At 40.9% G+C, this 23,394-nt stretch overlaps 1 long non-coding RNA gene and 1 pseudogene across 2 annotated transcripts; both read right to left on the bottom strand.

Annotated features, from left to right (window-relative positions):
• Positions 1 to 1,728: 1,728 nt before the first annotated feature.
• LOC112862855 (uncharacterized) lies at positions 1,729 to 18,587 on the bottom strand. Of its 2 annotated transcripts, XR_015251159.1 has the most exons (5): positions 18,107 to 18,587; positions 15,235 to 15,383; positions 3,277 to 3,364; positions 2,392 to 2,485; positions 1,729 to 2,000 (listed from the first exon to the last, which is right to left on the bottom strand). It is a non-coding gene; the product is annotated as an uncharacterized LOC112862855 (long non-coding RNA). The 2 variants fall into 2 exon arrangements; XR_015251158.1 differs by lacking the exon at positions 15,235 to 15,383 and having other exon boundaries at positions 18,107 to 18,580.
• Positions 18,588 to 19,050: 463 nt separating this feature from the next.
• Positions 19,051 to 20,658, bottom strand: LOC147580880 (diphthine methyl ester synthase pseudogene; annotated as a pseudogene).
• Between the last annotated feature and the right edge of the window lie 2,736 nt (positions 20,659 to 23,394).

Raw genomic sequence — 23,394 nt, forward strand, 5'->3', positions numbered from 1 at the left:
AACCCCTCCCCCCAACGTGGAGCTACACTGATCTGATTTCTGCCAATACAGATTTTGTTAAATTGTTTTTCTTGACGTGTGTCTAGATGTTTATTGATTTTAACGATCTTTTCTAAAAACCTGCTTTGGGTTTCATTACTTTTTGTTCTCAATTTTTATTGATTTCTGCTGTTTCTCATTTCCTTCCTTGTTCGCTTTGGATTTAATTTGCTCTTTTTTTTTTTTTTCCTGGATTTTTAAGGTGGAGGATTAGAGTACTGATTTGAAATTTTCCTTGTTTTCTAGTTTGATGTTTAAATTTCCATGTAAGCACTGCTTTGGTGGTATCTGCAAATTTTGATAATACTGTGTTTTTATTTCTATTCAATTCAAAATATTTTTCTGGTTTCCCTTGTGACTTCCTCTTTGACCCGTGGGTTATTTAGAAGTACGCTTTAATTTACAAATATTTGGGAGATTTTCCAAATATTGTTCTGTTATTGGTTTCTAATTTAGTTCAGTTGTGGTGAGAGAACATACTTTTTATAATTTCAATTAGATTAAATTTGGTGAGGCTTGTTTTATGGCCCAGAATGTGATCCATCTTGGTAAAGGCCCCATGCATCCTTGAAAAGAACGTTGTTTTTCTGTCGTTGGGTGGAATGTTCCATAAACGTCAATTAGGTCAAATTTGTTGATGGTGGGTTCAGGTCTTTACACCTTTGCTAATTTTCTGTCTGGTTGTCTTATCAATTACGGAGACAGGAATGTTGAAGTCTCCAACTGTAACTGTGGATTTATCTATTTTGTTTTTCACTTCTAGAAGTTTTGCTATACGTGGTTTGAGGCCGTGTTCAATGCATGAAATTTTAGGACTGTTATGAATTGATTCCTTTATTGTTAGGTCCCTCTTTATCCCTGGTAATATTCCTTACTGTGAAGTCTAGTTTGTCTGGTATTAATATAGCCCCTCTTCTTTTAGTGTTTGTATGTATATCTTTTTGCATACTTTTATTTTTAACTCAGATATGGATTTATATTTGATGTGTTTCTGGTAGAGGGCATATAATTTGGATCTTGCTTTTATTTGTGCAACATAGTTCAAAAGGAAAATAGGTAACCAATAGAGTGAGAGAAAATATTCATAATACATACAGGCAACAGAAGACCAATATGAAAATAGATGAAGAATTTCTACAAATCAGTTGGAAAAAGACAGAAATACACAATACAAAACTGAGCAAACAACTTGGAGAGACATTTCACGACAGCTGATATTCAATGGCCAATAAACTTATGAAAAAGTACTCAGCTTCATTAGCTGTCAGAGAAATTCTAATTAAAGCCACAACATGATGCCACGACATATCCCCAGAAGGACTCAAATGAAAAAGATTAATGACAGCAAGTGTTGGCAAGGATGTGGAGCCACTGGAACACTCACACACTATTGATGTAAATGTAAAATCGGTACAACTACTTTGGAAAATTGTCAGGCAGTATCCAAAAATACCGCCCACAAGAGTGTGTATACAATGTCTACCGAAAACATTTACTAAAATGTTCATAGTAGCACTCCTCATAGTAGCTCCATATTCGAAGCTAGACAGATGCATTAACAGTAGAATGGATAAATTGTGTTACATTGTCACAAAGGGACAGGGGGCCGAACTACAGGGCCACGCAACAACGCAGATGAATCTCATTGACGTAATGTTGAATGAGAGAAATCAAACACAAAAGGTGACATACTGTATGACTCCATTTATATAAAATACAAAATGGTCAACATGAATCTACATGTTAGAAATGGAAAAGGGTTACCCTTGTGGGTAGCGATTGGAAGGGGGTAGATGAAGCCATCCCATGAGGGAATATTCTGGAATCTTCCATTTCTTTCTCTTGAAGGTAGTTACAAGGCTGTGTTCATTTTTGTGAAAAATATCAAGTTGTATGTTTATGATATGTACCCTTTGGGTACGCAAGTTACATGCTTCCATAAAAAGTTTTCAATGAAGACACTGAAAAACAAAAAGTCGAATAATCTTATGAGACTTTTTACAAAAAACAGGCCACTGATCCCTGCTTTCATCTCCTTTCCTGTTTAGAGTTCCTGTCTTTATTTATGCTTATTTTGGTATTAATTTCATAATATTATTATATTTTATCAAAGTCATTCATGCACACAGTTTAAATACTTCAACAGGGCTTGTTATCGAAAACGACACCCACCCCCTACTGGGCCTTATCTGCCCATTTCTCATCCCCGGGTCAGTCCAACATAGTTCATTTTGGTTAAATGGATATTCACTGTTAACCTATTACCACTGCACAAACATTACTTGCTGCGTAACCTCTCATTTCCCCTTGACCTAATAATTGCCTTTTTGTGAATTATTTCTACCTTCTTACCATGAATTCAATGTTCAAATATCCCCCAGTGCATATTTCTTCTCAATTTCTTCAAATACGTTAAGTAGTCTATCCTTCTTCTGAATGAAATTCCCTTTTTTAAAAAAATTTTAAACATTTACTTATTTATTTTTTGAGACACAGAGACAGAACACAAGTGGGGGAGGGGCAGAGAGAGAGGGAGACAGAATCAGAAACAGGCTCCAGGCTCTGAGCTGTCAGCACAGAGCCCAACATGGGGCTCGAACTCACAAACCGTGAGATCATGACCTGAGTCGAGCCAAAGTTGGACGCTTAACCGACTGAGCCACCCAGGCACCCCAATCCTCCCATTTTAGAATGACACCCTCGCCATCTGGTGTCCTCCAGTCTAGAAACTCTTTAATTGGTACCTTCTGGGATATAAATGCTCAGACTTCTGCTAGTTTGGGAGGAGAAGTCATATACCTGCTGTCAGAGGAGGGGTATTTGGGGTTCAGCTGCTTCTTAAGTAGACTTCCAGCTAAACGTTCTGTTTTCAGCCCCATACTCACCTCCAGAGGTGATTTGTGTCACTAATTCCTTTTGCAGCTTCTTTGATGTAAATGTGGTTGCTGCTCGGTTTTCCCCAGCTTTCTCTAATCTACTAAATTAGTTACCGTTTGCCTTGCAGCTTTCCAATTTCCAACATTTTGTTGCTACTGTCTCCTTTTCTATTCTCCTCACTGTGTGATTTCGGTCATTAAAAAGAATGCCTTACCAGAATTCCTTCTGTGTCCTTTTATAACCTGCTATTTTATCACAGACAATGTGACATTTTACTTCTAATCAACTGGGAAAACTCCACATTGGTAACTTCTCAGAAAGAGATTGTCACAAAGTTATTTGAGTGACAGGGCATCTTGCCTGGCTGGTGAAGACAGTCTTCCCCTTCAACTTTCTGCCTTTATTGCTCTAGAAGCTTGAGAGCATTGATTGGCTTTTTGCTTTGTATCTACGAGAAAGAGAAAAGGAGGATGTGATGTCTGCCCACCCCCACCCCGGGCCCTAGTACAAGTGTAAGTGCCAGTGGTTAATAGATCCAGGCTCATCAGCAGAAGGAGCTGTTTCCTGAGAGATGTCGGGGACTCCAGACACAAGTCCTGCTGCTGTGGGGCCTATTGTCCCAGTTTGTCACACGTTAATGTGGTAATCTGAGGACTGGCTGATGGCTTCTTCTGTAGAATATCAGTTCCGGTAACAGCAAAGCTTCCTTAAGCAGCTTTGAGAACTATGAGTGTTGAATCAGAATAGGAGAGGAGGAACATGGCAGATACTTCATGGAGGCTACAGCCGATATTTACAAACACATGTAAGGCCTCTTGTGGGCTCATCTAAAAAAACAACAACAACAAAAAAAAAACAGGGAAGAGGGGCACCTGGGTGGCTCAGTCAGTTAAGCATTTAACTCTTGGTTTTGGCTCAGGTCATGATCTCACAGTTTGTGATTTCAAGCCCCTCCTTGGGCTCCGCCCTGAGAGCTCGGAGCCTGCTTGGGATTCTCTCTCCCTCTGTCTCTGCCCCTCCTGGCTTGCACTCTCTCTCTCTCTCTCTCTCTTTCTCAAAAATTAATAATAAAAATAAATAAACTTAAAAAAATTAAAACAAAACAAATAGGGAAGAGAACTTTCTGCAGGACTGGCTGATATAGGTTGAGACCTATGGTGGTCTGCTGTATCGGTGACCCCTAATGGATGCCTCGCAATATTCACAACCTTCTGTAGCCAATAGGCTACAGTGGATGGGACTATGAGCCAGTTCTGAGCCTAAGCCTAAAGAAACCCTGGTAGTTTTCATTTTTGCTCTCCTGGGAACTTTGAGTCTCCAGGTAAGAAGTCTGTCTACCCTGCTGGAGCGACTGTGTGGAAAGGCCACACAGAGAGGGAGGGGCCCTGAGATTTCACAACAAAGAACCGAGGAAGCCAGCAACAATGAGAACTGAGGCTTCAGATGTATGACACCAGTTGAGCAATTGCAGTCATCCCCTGGCCCTTGAGCCTTGCCAGCTGAGGCTCAAGACCTGTGAGTGAAGAAGCCCTCGAGGGCATTCCAGCGCCAGCGGGCATCACATGAATCAGAAGCCAGCTACGACCTGCCAGAATTCCTGACCCATGTGTTGTGAGAAACAATAAAGCGGCAACTGTTTTAAGACATCGAGTTTTGGTGCGGTTTGTTATGCGTCGATAGGTCACCAGACTGAACCAGAAGAACTTCCGGGTTCTTGATGTTTGAGGGACTGCCTCTATCCATCAAGAATGTCATGACATTGAGACTGTGCTCAAAAAGAGCTAAAGAAAATGGCAAAAAGAGTTAAAGAAAAAGCATATACTGGTCTGGAAGAAAAATATGCATTTAGAATTTTTTTAAGTTTCTTTATTTTTAGAGTGGGGGGAGGAGGGAGGGAGGAGCAGAGAGAGAAGGCGAGAGAGAATCCCAAGCAGGTTCTGCACTATCAGCACATTGCCCGACGTGAGGCTTGAGATCATAGTTGAGCCGAAATCAAGAGTCGGATGCTTAATTGACTGAGCCACCCAGGTGTCCTTGGAATTTTTATAAAATCTCTAAAAAAGATTTGAGCTTAGGCATTTTCTCCTTTACTCACTGTTGGTTTCAAAAACCTAAACTTAAAGACAAGAGTGGGAAATGCCCCCAAACACTACCTTCAGATTGGGTGGCTTTTTACGGATCCCAGTATGAGCTCCCTTTAACCCATGGCAAGGGAGCTGGGGCCTCCTCCACTTGTGATATTTTTTGGCAGTGGCTTAAATCTGATGCCTGTAGTTTATTTATTTACTTACTTATATTTTATTTTTTAAGTTTATTTCTTCTGAGAGAGAGAGAGAGAGAGCTTGCATATGTGATTGGGGGAAGGGCAGAGAGAGGCGGGCAGAGAGAGAATCCCAAGCAGGCTCACGGGGAGGGGGGGGGTCAGCGCAGAGCCAGATGCAGGGCTAGAACTCACAAACCATGAGATCATGACTTGAGACAAAGGCAGATGCTTAATTGACTGAGCCACCCAGGTGCCCTTATTTATTTTTATTTTAGAGAGAGAGAACTCAAGCAGGGAAGAAGGGCAGAGGAAGAGAGAGAGAATCTTAAGCAGTCTCTACATTCAGCGTGGAGCCAACTTGGGCCTCGATCCCATGACCCCAGGATCATGACCTGAGCCAAAATCAAGAGTCAGGTGCTCAACTGACTAAGCCACCCAGGCGCCCCGATCTGATGCCTTTAGTTTATTTTTTCCTTAATGTTTATTTATTTTTGAGAGAGAGAGAGAGAGAGCAAGAGACAGAGCATGAGTGGGGGAGGGGCAGAGAGAGGGAGACACAGAATCCAAAGCAGTCTCCAGGCTCTGAGCTGTCAGCACAGAACCTGACTGGGGCTCGAACTCATGAGTAGTGAGACCATGACCTGAGCTGAAGTCGGATGCTCAACCAAGTGAGCCACCCAGGCACCCCTGATGCCTTTAAAGCCAGGTTGGGTGCCTGGGTGGCTCAGTCGGTTAAGCGTCTGACTTCAGCTCAGGTCATGATCTCCCAGTTCGTGGGTTTGAGCCCCACGTTGGGTTCTGTGCTGACAGCTCAGAACCTGGAGCCTGCTTTGGATTCTGTGTCTCCCTCTCTCTCTGTCCCTCGCCTGCTTGGGCTCTGTCTCAAAAATAAATAAACATCAAAAAAATTTTTTTAATAAACAAATGAAGCCAACATAAGTTTTTGGTTTTTTTTTTTCTCATTAAACTTTTGTTTTAATGGGTCTCAAAATTCTGTGACAGATTTTTGGTCAAGTTGTTTCCATTAAAAAGTACTGACTTTAAAAACGAATAACTTAAAACTGCCACACACACACACACACACACACACACACACAAATGGTCCACAAAACCTCCTTTCCTTCTGAAGGTTTTATGATTCATTGTTATCATTAACCAGTCTTTTACTTTAAACTTAAATGGCAAATTGATACAAACAGTTCTGAGACTGTTCTACCACCATAAAGCCAGGTTACATTTTAAAAATAAACTCCTGCAAGAAAGAAAAACATTTTAAAAATAAACTCCTGCAAGAAGGAAAATACTCATCTTTACAGAATCCTCCTCATGTGGTGCTGGTACATTCTCTCAAGAAGTACCTTAATATAAGGAAAGGAGGTGAGGTTAGTAACCATAGCAGACAGGGCTTGAATCCCACCTCTTTCATGGTTTAGCTGTGGGGCTTTGGAGAAGTTATTCAACCTCTTTCAGTCTGTGCTCCCTCATCATTGAAAAGTGAGAATGTTAATACCTATCTTGAAGGATTGCCTTGAGAATAAAAGAGGTAATGTATATGAAAGTACATAACATACTGCTGGGCATATGGTAAGGCTCAAAAATATCTTGGCTTCATTTTGCTGCATTCGTAAGTTATTGGAGCCAGAGTTATGACTCAAGGAGGTCGAAGAAAAGTGAAAGGGCTAGACAGCTCAGTGGTAGTTGGTCAGGACCATCACTGCCCTCTCTTCTCTCCATTGCCATTGACTTAGATCCTAGAGATACTAGACTTTTAAAATAGTAACCTATTACCCTATATTTTCTGTAATCCCCATCCCTATGCTCATCACAGAAAACAAGGGTTCTGGTTTTATCTCAAGAAAGAATGATAATACAACACCGATTATAAATGAGTCAAATTTTTTCTTTGGGGCTTTAAAAGCCAACGACTCATGACATAAGAAAACCTCTTTAAAAGAATAATTGAAGACCTGATTTTTCTCAACATTGTCACGCATATGCACACATACTCACACACATGCATACACACACTGACACGTGTGCATGACCACAAAGGACTAGCCAAAAATTCCCTGGACTTCAGAGTAGAGAGCATTCTAGCTCTAGTTTTGCCATTGACTTAGATCCTTAGAAACTATTAATGTGTTTTTCCCTTTGCACTTAGCAAGGAAATGACCTCCTCCTTATTTGGTTATGGCATCAATCTGTTTGTGAGGAGATTAAGATTGTTTCAGGAGGAATACTAAGAAGAAAAGAGCTAATATGCATTAGTGAAATTCAAAATAGTTTTTTTCCAGCAAAACAATAGGCTTGAAAACTGGACTCTGTGAGAGAAATAATTTTCTATATTCACTTAGCTCCCATTTAACAAGATCAAGATCCAAAACTAGATTCAAATCCCCACCAAAGTAGGGGTAATTTAGTCTATTGTCTCTGATTTCCTCATCTACTCATGACGATGATGATAACACCTATATCAAAGGATTGTTTCCAGAATGAACTTCTGTCTTCTGAAGTGGGACTTAGGAAGTGGGCCAGGAAGCCAAGGATATGATATCGAAGGAATAAAAGAGAAGCCTGCCCTTTCCTTTCTTGGACATTGAAGAAGATAGCTAGAAGGTGAGAGTGAGATAAGAATCAAAGAGGCTTAACTTGCTTTTGTGGGAATGGCTTCAGAAATATCCAGAAAGAGAAGAAATCATTGAAGTTGGCACAAACTTGTGCCCAATGTAGATAAATGGACAAATCAGGGTAAACTGTCAGAGAGAAAGGGTCTAGGTTGTACTTCTAGTCCTCCAGTGATGAGTATTCAGTTGAGAGGCATGGGCATGCCATGGAGAATGGTATGGCAGGAAGATCCAAACAGGAAACAGAGGCATGTAGTTTGGGTCAGAGCCTGGATGGGGGCCATGTCAAAATCCAAGGGGTCCACTGGGCTTTGCAGAGCTATGGGGAGGTTGAAGTCAGACCTAGTCAAGAAAGACATGTGAGGGGGCACCTGGGTGGCTCAGCCCATTAAGTGTCTGACCCCTGATTTTGGCTCAGGTCCTGATCTGGCCATTCATGAGTTTGAGCCCCACATTGGGCTCTGTGCTGACAGCACAGAGCCTGCTTGGGATTCTCTGTCTCCTCTCTCTTTGCTCCTCCTCCACTCATGCTCTCTCTCTTTCAAAAATAAATAAACTTAAAAAAAAAAAAAAAAGAAAGAAAGACATGTGAGATACTGTAAGTGCTGACTTTAGCCAAAGGCCAGCAGGGGGAGAATGACCAAGTGCATATTGGCCCATAAACCAGAGGAGCCAAAGGACACATTGAGAGCACAAGGACCCCAATTCTCCTCACACACCCATTCCCGAGGAGATCACTTAAGCCTCTTCTCTCTCTCCATGCACTCTCACAGCTACTTGGAAAAAAGCCTGGGAAGAGGCAAGACCTCTGAGAAATCTGAGACTCTGAGCATTTTTACCTAGATAGATTAAAAAATATCTGAACAACCTGTTTATTCTGTGGTATTGCACTGAAACAACTACAGCTTTTAATGCCACCCAGTGGATGAAGTTTGTAAGAAAGACCACATTGCTTATAGATAAACTATTTCTCCTCACATCTCTGAGTTGTAGTATAAGATAATTGACCCTATTAAGGAGCTTAGACATTGGTGGGACCCTCAAAATGGACTGCAATAGTCAGTTTTTGTTGTGTAACAAACAACTCCAAGATCTCAATGGCTTATAACAAAAACCACCTATTTTCATGCTTTTGGTGGTAGAAGTTGGCTATGGTTTGACTTATCCAAGTTGGGCTTGACAGGGAGTAGAAGGGCTTCAGACTTCTGGTTATGTTCAGTTATTTAATCTGGGACCCAAGCTGGAGGGGCAGTGCATGTCTGGAATTTGCTCTTCTCTTACCACATCACAGGAGTGTAAGAAGCAAAGTCAAATCACAAAAGCACATTTAAAGTATATGTTTGTATCATGTTCTATGGCATTCTATTGGCCCAAGGAAAGTCACATAGCAAAAGGCATGGATGTATACTTAAATAAAGGGGAGGCAGAGAATTGGGAATAACAATCGAAACTGCCAGAGGACCACTGTTCCCTGCCCACCCCTCACTCCCAAGCAGTAATATTTCCAAAATGATGTGTGAATTCTAGGAGCAAAGTTTCCCGTGTGCAAAGAGTGTCAGTGGAGAATCACAGAGGGCCCAAGGAGCCAGCATACCAAGCATGATGGAGCAGGATGAGGAAAGCCTAGGTCTTGGATGACATAGTTTAAGGTGTTTACCAGCCACCTACCTCCAGACCTTTTTGTAATATGAAATGAGTTAATATCTATACTGTTAGTTGAGTTTTCTGTCAGTTGCAGCTGAGTGTATCCTAACCAAAACTGGTTAGACTCTTATTAACTCTATTTTTCCTTGAGGCCTAGAGAAGTAAGTGCTGGAGGTTGGATTTGAACCCAAGCTTTGTCTACAGAGTACATGCTTTTACTTTACTATGATACCTTGCCCTCCAAGTCTTGTGTGAGGCTGAAGTCTCTTAGATACATGTCAGCTGATTCAACGGGTAATGGAGTTAAATGCCTCCATGGTGAAAAAGCAGAAAGTCTGGGTATAGCAGTAAAAAATACCAACATGGCTTTGATCTGGCCCTGTAGCCATACAACTCAGAGAAGAGTCAGGGCCAGGCACCAGAGGATACTCAGATGTAGGGCTAGTCCTGAGGTTTCTCTGAGTTTTATGCAGGAAGAGATGTTAGGTGATGGTGACCTCACTCAACAATTTAATCAACCTACACACTTAAAATAAGCCCCCTCAAGCACCTGCTCCCTTCATCCCCCTCTTCTGCTTTGAAACAATGAAAAGGAATTTGGCAAATAGCAAGTCTAAGCCATCAGTCTTCAAATCTATTCTATAGATCAAAATTTCTGGGCCACATGGAAATACCTCTCTAGGTAGATACCAGGAACTGACCCAACAATTGTATCCCACACAGTAGGTGCTCATGAAGGTTTACAGAATGAATGAACAAACCACAATATAGGATCAGGGCCTGATGAACCTCCCTGCAAGCCTAAAGATCTGTTGGCCAGTGTATTTAGAGTTATTGAAGCTCAAAGGTCTACCTGATATTAGTCAAAGTCATGTGAGACAGATCAGCTAGAATACCCAGGATATCATGTCTTTCCAGTGAGTAGATTTCTCATACCTCTGTCCAAGGAACTTCTTACTACTGAGGTACAGATGCAGAATAAACATGATAGTCACTGAGCATGAGTCAGAGGGGTGAGGACATGTTAGGCAAGTTTCCCTAGGGCCCCATAGAAGCCATTGAAACATGCCTGTCTTGACAGGATTTGGTAATTCTGAAAGTATAATTTAATTTCTCAGGCCTGGATACAATTTTGTCACACAGTACAAGATAGATAGATCAGTTATCAGATATATATATATATATATATATATAGATAGATAGATAGATATGTATATATGTGTGTGTGTGTGTGAATATATATGTATATACATATACCAGATATCTGATCTATCTGTATCTATATATATCAGTTTAAATTATATGTATATCAGTTTAAATTATATATATAATATATAAGTTATATATATATATATAACTTATATATTATATATATAATTTAAACTGATATTTTGAGGGACTCCTCCTCCTATTAAGAGAAGTCTAGCCCTGTCCAAGCCCCAGCTTCTTGTCTGTGAGAGTACCTCCAGGGTCTTCCCCATAACCCTACATAGCACTTGGCTCTCAGGTGGCACAATGAATGCCCAGGATTCTAACAGAACTCCAGTGATGATGGGGTCCCTGGTGCTGACACATCTCTGTCCCCATCACTTTTTTTATACTGGGCTTCTGCACAGAGGGACCAGGGTGGGGCATCCACCTCCTTCCATAGCTGGTGCTGTGGTCTTTCTTAGTTCTTTTACTTGTTCTGAAGCAGAAGGCCTTCGCAGGGAGCTCAAATTTGCCCATATCCAAGAATAACTTGATTCATGTCCCATTTTGAGGCTATTTCTTTTACTCATTCACTTAATCAGTCAACAAATATTGATGGTCAACTTTGTGCCATCAGCGTGCGAAGCACAGGGTCCCTGCCTTCAAGCAGCTTGTGGCCCAGCTGAAAATATTAACATTTAGTGAAACATTACAATGAAATGTGAAGTGAGTTATGATAGAACAAATAAAATGTGCTATGAGGGATATGGAACAGAGACAGCTAATCTCATGTGACACAGTAAAGAGCTTCCTGAGGATATGAAGTTCACGGTGAAAACTGAAGGATGAATAGAAATTAGCCCAGTAAAAGAGTGAGGAGACTTAAAATTTTTTTTAATGTTTATTTATTTTGAGAGAGAGTGTGTGTGTGTGTGAGAGTGGGGGAGGGGCAGAGAGAAAGAAGGATTGAGAGAGAGAGAGAGACAGAGAGAGAGAGAGAGAGAGAGAGAGAGAGAATGAATCTCAAGCAGGCTTCACACTCAGCGTGGAGCCTGACTCGGGGCTTGATCCCACGACTGTGAGCTCATGGCCTGAAGTGAAATCAAGAGTCTGACGGTTAATTAACTGAGCCAACCAGGCGCCCTGGGCCTTAAAAATATTTTTTTTTAAATTAGGGCGCCTAGCTAGCTCAGCGGGTAGAGCATATGACTCTTGATCTCTGACTAACGAGTTCAAGCCCCACCTTGGGCATAGAGATTATTAAAAAAGAAAAAAAAATTAAAGAGTGTGGGGCCAAGGGGCTCACTGTTTTGTACAAATTATTTGAAGGTAGAAAAAACACTCCATGAGATTATTACTTGGATACAGGGTTATAACCGACATTAAAACAAAAACAGCATACACTTTCCCAGGGAAGAGAAAAAAGAGAGTACATTTTCAAATTATTTTATAATGCTCAATATAACTTTGTTAACATTAGACAAAGACAGTATAAGATAGGAAAACTATAGGCTAATCTCACTAACAAACATAGTTGGGAAAATCCTAAACAAGATTTTTGTAAATCTAACCCAGCTGTGTGTGTGTGCGTGTGTGTGTGTGTGTGTGTGTGTGTGTGTGTGTGTGTAAATCTAACCCAGCTGTGTGTGTACTGCTAACCTGACAATTAAAAAGGGGGGAAACACCATAAATAATTATTGTATTATTTATAGGGATTTTATTGTCTACATAGAAAACCCAACACACTATTAGAATTGATAGGAAACCTTAGAAATGTTACTGGATATGAGATTAATAAGCAAAAAAACTGGTTTTATTTATACAAGTGGCAGATTAGTAAAAAAATATAATTTTATAAAAGCCCTTTACAATACAATAAAGATTTGAAAGAAACTAGGGATAAATCAAACAAAAATGTTCAAGAAATTTCTGAGAAAAATTATATCATTTTATTGAAATGTGCTAAAGCAGACCTAAATAAACGGAAAGTCATACCATGTTTTTGGATGAGAAGACTTAATATTACAATGGTGTCAACTCTCCCCAAAGTAATCTGTAAATCTAATGCAATTCTAATAAAAATCCCTAGTAATAGTTTTTCCGGACGTCACAAGCTGATTCCAAAATTTATATGGATGAACAAAGAGCCAAGAACAACTAAGATATCACAAGATATGTGCCTTACCATATATCAAGAATTATGGCAGGGCGCCTGGGTGGCGTAGTTAAGCATGGGATTCTTGATTTCAGCTCAGGTCACGATCTCTGAGTCCCGCATCAGGCTCTGTGCCATCAGATTCTCTCTCTCTCTCCTTTCTCTGTACCTCTTCAGCTCTCTCTCTCTCTCTCTCAAACTAAATAAATAAACCTTAAAAATAAATAAATAATAAATAAACACTAAAAAAGAATTATGGCAATTATTTAGTAATTAAAATAGTTGGTACTGATACAGGGATAAACTCATAGGGCAATGGGGCAGAAAAGAAAGCTTAACAATAATTACGCATATGTATGGACATCTAATACTGACATAGGTAAGTTGTCCTTGTTCTGTGGATGGGGATTGAGTATTCGATAAAATGCACTGAGACAATTGGTTTTCCATATGAAAAAATAAAATAAAGGGGCACCTAGGTGGTTCAGTCAGTTAAGCATCTGAGTTCGGCTCAGGTCATGATCTCACGGTTCATGAATTCGAGTCCTGCATCGGGTGAACATGAACCCCACTTTGAGTGAGCCCTGCTTCTCTCTCTCTCTCTCTCTCTCTCTGCCCCTCACTCACTTATGTGCTCTTTCTTAAAATAAAATAAAATAAAATAAAATAAAATAAAACTAGATTTCTATCTCATTTCATACAGAGAAAGGAGGCCCAACTGGATTAAAGTCCTAAATGCATAAAGCAAAAATTTTAAACTTTCAGAGAAAAATGTAGGGCAGTAGAATATTGGGATAAGATAGAATTTCTGCATAACATACTTGAAAAGCACAAGTCCAAAGGGAAAAACAATTGATAAATTTGTCTATGTTAAAATTTAAAACTTCTGGGGTGCCTGGCTGGCTCAGTTGAAAGAGCATGTGACTCCTCATCTTGGGGTTGTTAGTTCAAGCCCCACGTTGGGTGTAGAGATCACTTCAAAATAAATCTTTAAAAAAAAAAAAAGAAATAAAAGTCATTATACGTGGAGTTTTGAAAAACAAATTAACAACAAAACATTGGTTACCTCTGAGAAGGGTTTACAGAGTAGCCAAGCAATAGGATAATGAGGGAGACTTTTTATTGGTTACTTTTTTTTAAATTTTTTTTAACGTTTATTTATTTTTGAGACAGAGAGAGACAGAGCATGAATGGGGGAGGGTCAGAGAGAGGGAGACACAGAATCTGAAACAGGCTCCAGGCTCTGAGCTCTCAGCACAGAGCCCGACGCGGGGCTCGAACCCATGGACCGCGAGATCATGACCCGAGCCGAAGTCGGTCGCTCAACGGACTGAGCCACCCAAGGCGCCCCTGGTTACTTTTTTTTAAAGGGTGAAATTCAAATAGCATACAGTTAATCATTTTCACGTGACAGTTTAGTGGTATTTAGTATATTCACAATGTTAATGTAACCACTACCTTTCTCTAATTTCAAAGATTTTTCATCACCCCATAAACACGCTTCCTGTCCATTAAGTAAATCACATTCCCCTTGACTTCATCACCCTGTAACCTCTACTCTGTCTTTTGTTTTAAGTTTATTTATTTATTTTGAGAGAGAGAGAGAGCACGCACATGCACACACGAGTAAGGGAGAGGCAGAGAGAGCTGTCAGCACATAGCCCTACGCAGCGCTTTTGGATCTTGCAAACCCTGAGACTGTGACCTGGGCCAAAATCAAGAGCCAGACATTCGACTGACTGAGACAGCCAGAGCCCCCCCCCCACCCCGCCTTTTGTAAGTTTATTTTGCATTCTGTCTCTATGGATTTGCCTATATATATATATCGTATAAAAAGGAATCACACAATTTGACCTTTTGTATCTGGTTTCTTAGGCTTAGCATAATTCAGCGTTCATCAAAGTAGCATGTATCTGTACTACATTCCTTTTTTATGGCTGAATACTTACTATTCCATTCTATGTATGTATCATAACGTGCTTATCCATTCATCAGTTGATGGACACTTGGGCTGTTTCCACCTTTTTGGCTATTAGAAAAATCGCTGCTATAAACATTCTTGTACAACTTTCTGTGTGTACATACGCTTTTATTTCTTGGGTAAAATTGCTGGCTCATATCGAGAATAAACAAAGCTGCGCGCTACCTAAAGTGGTAAGGACAGATTTTAGTCAGTAAGATACCACTGCAGCGGAGAAAAGAGTCCCACATGCATGAAACTCAACTTTGGTTCGTACAGAGGTAACTGGGCATTTTAAAGGGAGAATGAGGGAATAGGGAGGGGGGTGAGTGGCAACTTTGTAGAGTCAGGGAAGTGGAAAATTACAAAAAGCAGGAAGCGGGGGAGTTGGTCCGTGTGAAATCCATTTGGGTTTATTAACTGGTGCTTATCCAGGTTAGGCTTCTACCCTCCCAAAGAGGCTGCGAGGCAGGGGTCCTACCTTCAGGCATCGGCTGGAACAAACAGTAAATTCTTCCGGCAGCCTCAAGTTTTCTCAGGCAGGTGCTTTAAGGGGGTCAAGGGTCATTGCAAGGATGTGGCCTTGAGCTGTTAGAAACGATGTTAGCATTTGTTTAAGTCTTTATAGGTCTAGATTGAAAGGGTTTAGAGACACCTGGCTAGAGTTTGGTCAAGGAGAGAATCTTTTTTAGTCATATGGTAATTCTATATTTAACTTTTTGAAGAACCCTGGTTATCTTTGTGTGCCTTTTGAAATACATGTGAATATATTGCTATTCCAAAAATTAATAATAAAAGGTGCATTAATGTAGACGTCATATATAAGCATATAACCAAGAAGAATTACTATCTAGAATTTATAGAGAGCTTCCACAAATCAATATGAAAAAGACAATAAACCCCACAGAAAAAGTGAAGACAGGACAAAAGACAATTCCTCAAAGAAGAAGAAACAAAAACTGCCAATGAAAATAACGAGATAACACTTCACATCCATCAGATTGGCAAAGATAAGTCTGGTAATATCAAATGTGAGACTATGGGGCAAAAAGGACCCTCTTACATTGGGTCAGAGAGTAAACTGGAAAAACCACTGTGGAGACCATTTGGCAATCTCTAGTGGAGGTGATAACACAATTCCATTTATACACTTTTAAAAAAATGTTTATTTACTTTTGAGAGAGAGAGACAGAGCTCGAGAAGAGGAGGGGCAGAGAGAGAGACACAGAATCCGAAGCAGGCTCCAGGCTCTGAGCCATCAGCACAGAGCTCGAACTCACAAACCATGAGATCATGAACTGAGCTGCAGTTGGACACTTAGTGGACTGAGCCATCCAGGTGCCCCTCCACTTAGAGACTTATACCCAAATTCTCCCACATTTGCACAAGGTATACAGAAGTATGTTTATTGCAGCATTATTTTATATAGCAATAAGGTGGAAATTATTTTTTTTAAATAAATGTCTGATAGGTCTACGTGGTTTATGCCATTTTTTTTAAGTTTATTTATTTTTGACAGAGAGCGAGAGACAGAGCATGAGTGGGGGAGGGGCAGAGAGAGGGAGACACAGAATCCGAAACAGGCTCCAGGCTCTGAGCTGTCAGCCCAGAGCCCGATGCGGGGTTCGAACTCACGGATCGTGAGATCATGACCTGAGCCAAAGTCGGACGCTCAACTGACTGAGCCACTCAGGCGCCCCAATAAGGTGGAAATAACTTTAATATCCATAAGCGAAACAATGATACATGATCTGTGATATATTTATAAAATTGAATATTATACTGCTGTGCTGTTCAATATGGTAGCCACAAGCCACACGGGACTCTTTACATTTAAATTTAAAAATTATAAATTTAAATTGATTCAAATGAATTCTATGTTTTAAATTTCAAAGTTTGAATTCAGTTCCTCAATCACATTAGCTGCATTCAGATGCTTCAAGTGCTCAGTAGTGGTACCATATTGGTGCAGATATAGAACATTTCCATCATTGCAGAAAGTTCTACTGGACAGCACTGTTATGGAACAGATAAAATGAGTCATCTGGGTCGACATGTTTCAAAATATATAAATATATAAATCTCAAAAATATAAGGTTGATAGGAAAAAGCAGGCAAGCTGCACAGGGACACCTAGAGTGTCCCATTTAAATGCCCTCCCATTTAATACACGCTCCCACTTAAATAGTTTGGAAATTAAAAACATTCATTGCCTTCAGAGATGGGAAGTGTGTGGTGAGGGATGAAGTGGTTGGTATTTTTAACATACATCCTTTGCCTCTCTTAAATTTTGAATCATGCAATTATATCATCTATTCAAATATAGCAAAATAAATTCTGGCCCCAACCAGTTCAAGAAAAATGCTCAAGGCACGTACAGCCTGTTTGGACTTTGGCAAAACCATATCTATGGGTTACTTGTTGAAACCCATCCACCAGATTATCTTAAAAAAGAAACTCGTGTTTCCTTTCTGTGATATTTTACAATTGCCACAGAATGCAAAAAAAAATATTTGCACTGAAACGTCTCCAGCAAGACCTTGCTCAACCCTCTGTTATGTTTCACGTGAAAATGAAAACCTGTGATCAAAAAAGTTTTGAAATCACTTGTAAAGAAAATGTGATGTGAAGATGAAACTAGACTGTAATGTGTTAGCAAATAAGTAAATCCAGTTTGAACACGTTAAAATGCTGTATGTTCTCACAGACCCATAAAAATACAGTAATGGTACAAAATAATTTGCGGGCCTGACAATCATCACATTCAGGCTAGAGGTTACCTCTGAGGAGAGAGGGGGGCTATCTGGAAAGAGTACACAGGGGCATCAACTGAGTCTGTAGTATTTTACTTATTTGAAAAAAAAACAAAACAGGACAAATTGTTAGTGTTGAATAAGGGGGTGGTGATCCCATGAGGCTCACTGTGGCTGTGCTATGTGGTTTTCTACTTATTTCTTGTTTTTTTTTTTTTTTTTAGTTTTTTTCAATGTTCATTTATTTTTTGAGAGAGAGACAGAGAGACAGAGTGTGAGCAGGGGAGGGGCAGAGAGAGAGGGAGACACGGAATCCGAAGCAGGTTCCAGGTTCTGAGCTGTCAGCACAAAGCCTGACGCAGGGCTCGAACTCACAAACTGTGAGATCATGACCCGAGCTAAGGTCAGACGCTCAACCGACTAAGCCACCCAGGCGTCCCCTCCCCTCGCCTTTTTAAACACTATAAACGCTTTATTAATCGCAAACCACCCCTGTGGGCCAAGTGGTCCTCCCAGACATCCAGGACCCAGCCACAAGTTCAGCGCAGCCTCTCGCTCTGACAGGGTGAGCACTTGGCCCTCGCGCCCAAGGCCTCTCACCTTGTGGAGGGTGGAACTGCTCCTGCGATCCGTGACCTCCACGCGCACCTGCGTGCACTGTCCCCGCGAGCCGGTCCCACCCAGCGCGTTGCCGAGCCTGGCCAGCTCGATAGGCTGAGCGGGGCTGGCCTCTGGGGTGGCGGCGCAGCGGCGGTCTGACGGAGAGCTCCTCATTTTGAAAGAGAAAGGAAGAGAAGGGAGAACAGTCATTTTAAGCTTTAAATGGGAAGGCCTGGATGTGAGGGAGCACATTGCACTTCTGAGAAATTAAAAAACGCTTTGTAGCCAGGATTTGCCCTGGAGAAGTCTGGCCACGTGGGCATGGGCAGCACACTGGACCATTTAAGCCGTGGTGGCAGAAAAACATAGGGAAGGGCTTCTTCATAAAGCAAATATAAGATCAGATATGAATTTTTCTTTGCAGAAGGGAAGCCTCTTTTTAATTAGCGAAGGACTCACTAGATTTGGAAAACATCAAAAAGCTAAATACAATTCTCAAGGTGAATGCATTTTACATTGCACTTACTCCTCTCAAGATTCCGGCATCCAAAGGGAAGAAAATGCGTACCATTGTACATGCTGTGCTGAGTATATCACATCTGTGATCTCTTAATTTTTGTCATTGCCTCTCTATCTGCTCGTCTATCTGTACTCCTCACTGGGGTGAGTACTTCAAAAAAGGCAGGGACCATGTCTGTCCTGTTCACTGCTGTGTGCCCAGCGTCCCACACAGGGCCCCTGGCTCCATGCTGTAAAAAAGTATTCTCTTGGGGCGCCTGGGTGGCTCAGTCGGTTAAGTGGCCGACTTCGGCTCAGGTCATGATCTCACAGTCCGTGAGTTCGAGCCCCGCGTCGGGCTCTGTGCTGACAGCTCAGAGCCTGGAGCCTGTTTCAGATTCTGTGTCTCCCTCTCTCTCTGCCCCTCCCCCGTTCATGCTCTGTCTCTCTCTGTCTCAAAAAAATAAATAAACGTTAAAAAAATTTTTTTTAAAGTATTCTCTTTTTGTTTTGTTTTGTTTTAATTGTTGAGTCAACATCTTTCTTCTTGGTCATTTGTTTTAAACTTATTAAATAAACCAAAAGAACTGTTCAGTGTGTTATACAAACACGTGTACAGGCATGTATGACTGAAATCAACCATCTAACAATAGAAAATGTCAATGTTCGGAGCCCATCAACGCTTGGGGATTCTGGGCCGTTTTCCCGTATGGAAAACAGGCTTAGCATCTCCATCTCCAACAGACGCATGTTGTCTCCTGTGATAATTAAGGAGTGAAATGGTCCTTCCAAGTTCATGGTGCATGTTTGCTGCAAGTGCTGGCTGCAATTTTCTGGTCCTTAGCTCCAACCCTGGCTAAGCTAACACAGTGTCTCCTTGGTGGCTGCTGATTCTTCTCATATTCTTTGATTCTGAACAATCTCCAGAAGTTGCTGGGCTGCTTGATTTTCATTCATACACCAAGGAGGTTTGTAAGTCTTCCTTCGATTAGATGTTCCAAAGACTACTCCTTTATTTCAATATCTAGTAAGCACGACGCATATGTGCCATTTTGTCTGCTCTTCACTTTGTCAAAAAAGCATTCCAGTGTCCAAGTGCCTGTCCGGGAAACGATAGAACCTGGCTCTCCCAATTTATACAACTGTAAACCTAACTACAAAACAGCAGCCTAAGCATCTATTATGAGAGCATTTTGAATAACTCGATGAGAGATTCCCAGTTTTGTTGCTCTCAGAATGAGATCACTGTGTGTTGTAGCCCCAAATGGATCATCAACCACAGGGAATCGCTGATATCAGCATCCTTCAAAATATTATCTGCTTCTTGTTCCACTTCTTCTCTATAAGCAAGAATCAATTTTTTTCCATAAAACTCTTCCAGGGCCTTTCTTCCCTACTGTCAGGACTCAGGTATAGGCTTCCAGATACACTCAGCTGCAGCATCTTACAACTTCCAGGCCCTTGGGTGTTGATGATTCTTGGCATCTCCCAGGCCCAAGCTAATCAGGTAACACATTTCAAAATCCAGGGGGAGGGAGACCACTAACTGTTGCCTTTCCAAAGAAGCAGTTACTGATGGGAGCGCTTCTTACACTGAATTTGTATTCTGGATAAAAAATGAAGCAAAATGTTATTAAGGGTAGTAGCACCTTTTTTTTTTTTTCTTTTATGACTAATTTTTTTCTGAGGAGCACTGACCAAAGAAAGGAAGATGATTCCTTAGATCTAAAGGGTGTATCTTCCCTGGATCTTTGACCTTGCTTTTCAGTGTGATAATGGACCTTACTCAGGGAGTGGCTGTCTCTTGGGAGGCTTACCCCTGCAGATGGAGGGTGTGGTGGTGGTGAGTGATGCCTCCTTGGCAATGGGGACTGGAGACTGGAGAGGGAGGTCTTCGTATCTCCAGGGAGGGATCGTATGCATTCACTCCCTTTTTATTGACCAACTTGCATTTCCCATCAAAGAAATGACGGTAAAATATAGAAAGCCACATTTCTTTCATCTAACCCAACCTCTGGCCTACTTAAGTGACCAGTTATTTCCCAGTCTGGATATGAAAATTTCCTTTATGAGAAACTCTCTAGGGCGTTCATTGAATACGGTTTGTAGTAGTGGAATTCTGTGATCCGGACACATGGTTAAAAAGAACATTCCCGTAGCAGCGTGAGGTGAAACCTGGATGATGCCTGGCCTCTGAAGATTCCCTCATGCCCAATGTCCCGTGGGCATTCTCATCCCCAATCTCATTTCCCCTCCTCTTCCAGATCTGTGCTGTTAGCTGTGTTTGGATAGTCTGGGAGAGTAGGGAGAAAGATGAGATGGCCAGAGAGAATCCAGCCATCTGTTTGTAGTTAATGTCAGGAGCTCTCTTATCTTTTTGAGAACTGGAAAGTCACTGGAGAAATAATTACCACGTGGACTAAAAATCTCTATTAGTTTTTGGGTAGAAAAATGCAAACAGGAATTTTCCAATTTTCCCCATCCAATCTTTGTGTCCACAGAAACATCTCAACATTTCAGTGGATCCTTGGGGGGCCTGGGGGGCAGATTTAATTCTCAGTCTCAGGGAAATCTTTTTAAAAGAATTTTTCATACCTAGGTATTATAGCCATGTTACATGACATTTGAAAATGTAGTGAAAAGTTTTGCATTTTGATTATTTTTCCCCACTCTTTTTCTTATGCATCCTCTTTTTTCCAAAACGCAATTTTGAGTGTAGTGTATATACAAGTCCCCCCAGGGGGGCAGACTTCTTCACTCACCTTAAATCATAAATGCTCTCCTTTGTGGAGGATCCAGATGCAGTGATGTGTTTCTGAAAGCAAATGTGCTGTAATACCTTTTTTTTTTTTTTTTTACTTGAATAACTAACAAGGAGGGATACTCTAGATTTGGAATCTAACTTGGCAAGAAAATATGCAGATTTGATTAATTGTAACAAAATCAGCAAGGTCTCCAACAGGAGGCTATCAATATAAGGTGAATGTACAAATGTAATTTCACATAACAAATATAGTTTCAACATGAAGTAAACAAACACAATCTGCTATAACAAATAGTCTTGACAAATGCAATTTCCTTTCATAAAAAGCCTATCATCAAAGCCTTCAATTGTAGGTTATACTTTCTGGAGTTAGAAATAGCCTATCCCAGAGGCTGCCTGATTTTATCCCACTTTTTAAAATGAAACGGAAAAGTAAATAAATAAATAATAAAATGAGGAGTGCCTGGGTGGCTTAGTTGGTTGAGTGTCAGACTCTTGATTTCGGCTCAGGTCATGATCTCACAGTTCACGAATCAAGCCCCACATCGGGCTCTGGCTGACAGTGCAGAGCCTGCTTGGGATTCTCTCTCTCTCTCTCTCTCTCTCTCTGCCCCTCCCCTCTCTCAAAAATACATAAACTTTAAAAAATAAATTAAAAACATAAAATAAAATGGTAGTTACACTTTAACTAGAAACAGAGCATGCCAAAAATAATTTTGGAAAAGCATCTTCCCCTTGGCCAAATGTTGGCCCATTGTACTTGATACATACTGTCTGTACCTATATCTGTACCTGTACCCATACTTGTACCTGTACCTGTACCTATAACCTGTACCTAAGCTGCACTGAAAGACTTCATGTCAATGAAATTCTTTTCTTGCAACACTTCCCGTAAGATATCACTGTCACTTGTAACAGTGACAAGTGATTTGAACTAAGGTTGAATTATGGTCTTTTAAAATGTATCATTTATTTTTTTATTTTTATTTTTTTAATTTTATTTTTTATTTTTTAAAATTTACGTCCAAATTAGTTAGCATCTAGTGCAACAATGATTTCAGGAGTAGATTCCTTAGTGCCCCTGACCCATTTAGCCCATCCCCCCTCCCACAACCCCTCCCGTAACCCTCAGTTTGTTCTCCATATTTATGAGTCTCTTCTGTTTTGTCCCCCTCCCTGTTTAAAATTTTTTTTCAACGTTTTTATTTATTTTTGTGACAGAGAGAGACAGAGCATGAACGGGGGAGGGACAGAGAGAGAGGGAGACACAGAATCGGAAATAGGCTCCAGGCTCCGAGCCATCAGCCCAGAGCCCGACGTGGGGCTCGAACTCACGGACCGTGAGATCGTGACCTGGCTGAAGCCGGACGCTTAACTGACTGCGCCACCCAGGCGCCCCTGCCTGTTTTTATATTATTTTGTTTCCCTTCCCTTATGTTCATCTGTTTTGTCTCTTAAAGTCCTCATATGAGTGAAGTCATATGATTTTTGTCTTTCTCTGACTAATTTCACTTAGCATAATACCCTCCAGTTCCATCCACGCAGTTGCAAATGGCAAGATTTCATTCTTTTTGATTGCTGAGTCATACTCCATTGTGTGTGTGTGTGTGTGTGTGTGTGTGTGTGTGTGTGTGTGTGTGTGTGTATACCACATTTTATTTATCCATTCATCCATCGATGGATATTTGGGCTCTTTCCATACTTTGCCTATTGTTGAAAGCGCTGCTATAAACATGGGGGTGCATGTGTCCCTTCAAAACAGCCCACCTGTATCCTGTGGATAAATGCCTAGTAGTAAAATTGCAGGGTCGTAAGGTAGTTCTATTTTTAGTTTTTTTGAGGAACCTCCATACTGTTTTCCGGAGTGGCTGCCCCAGCTTGCATTCCCACAAATGTATCATTATGCCACACTTGTTACTGTAGAGTCTCCAGAATCACTCCTCGCAGTGGCTGCATGATGTTCCACATGTTCTCAAATGCTTTTCTTCCTTAGAGTTCATCTCATTTTACAGTTGTACACTGAATG

Source organism: Puma concolor, chromosome B2, assembly GCF_028749965.1.
Source record: "Puma concolor isolate L17-30 chromosome B2, mPumCon1.1.hap2, whole genome shotgun sequence".
NCBI lineage: Eukaryota > Metazoa > Chordata > Mammalia > Carnivora > Felidae > Puma > Puma concolor.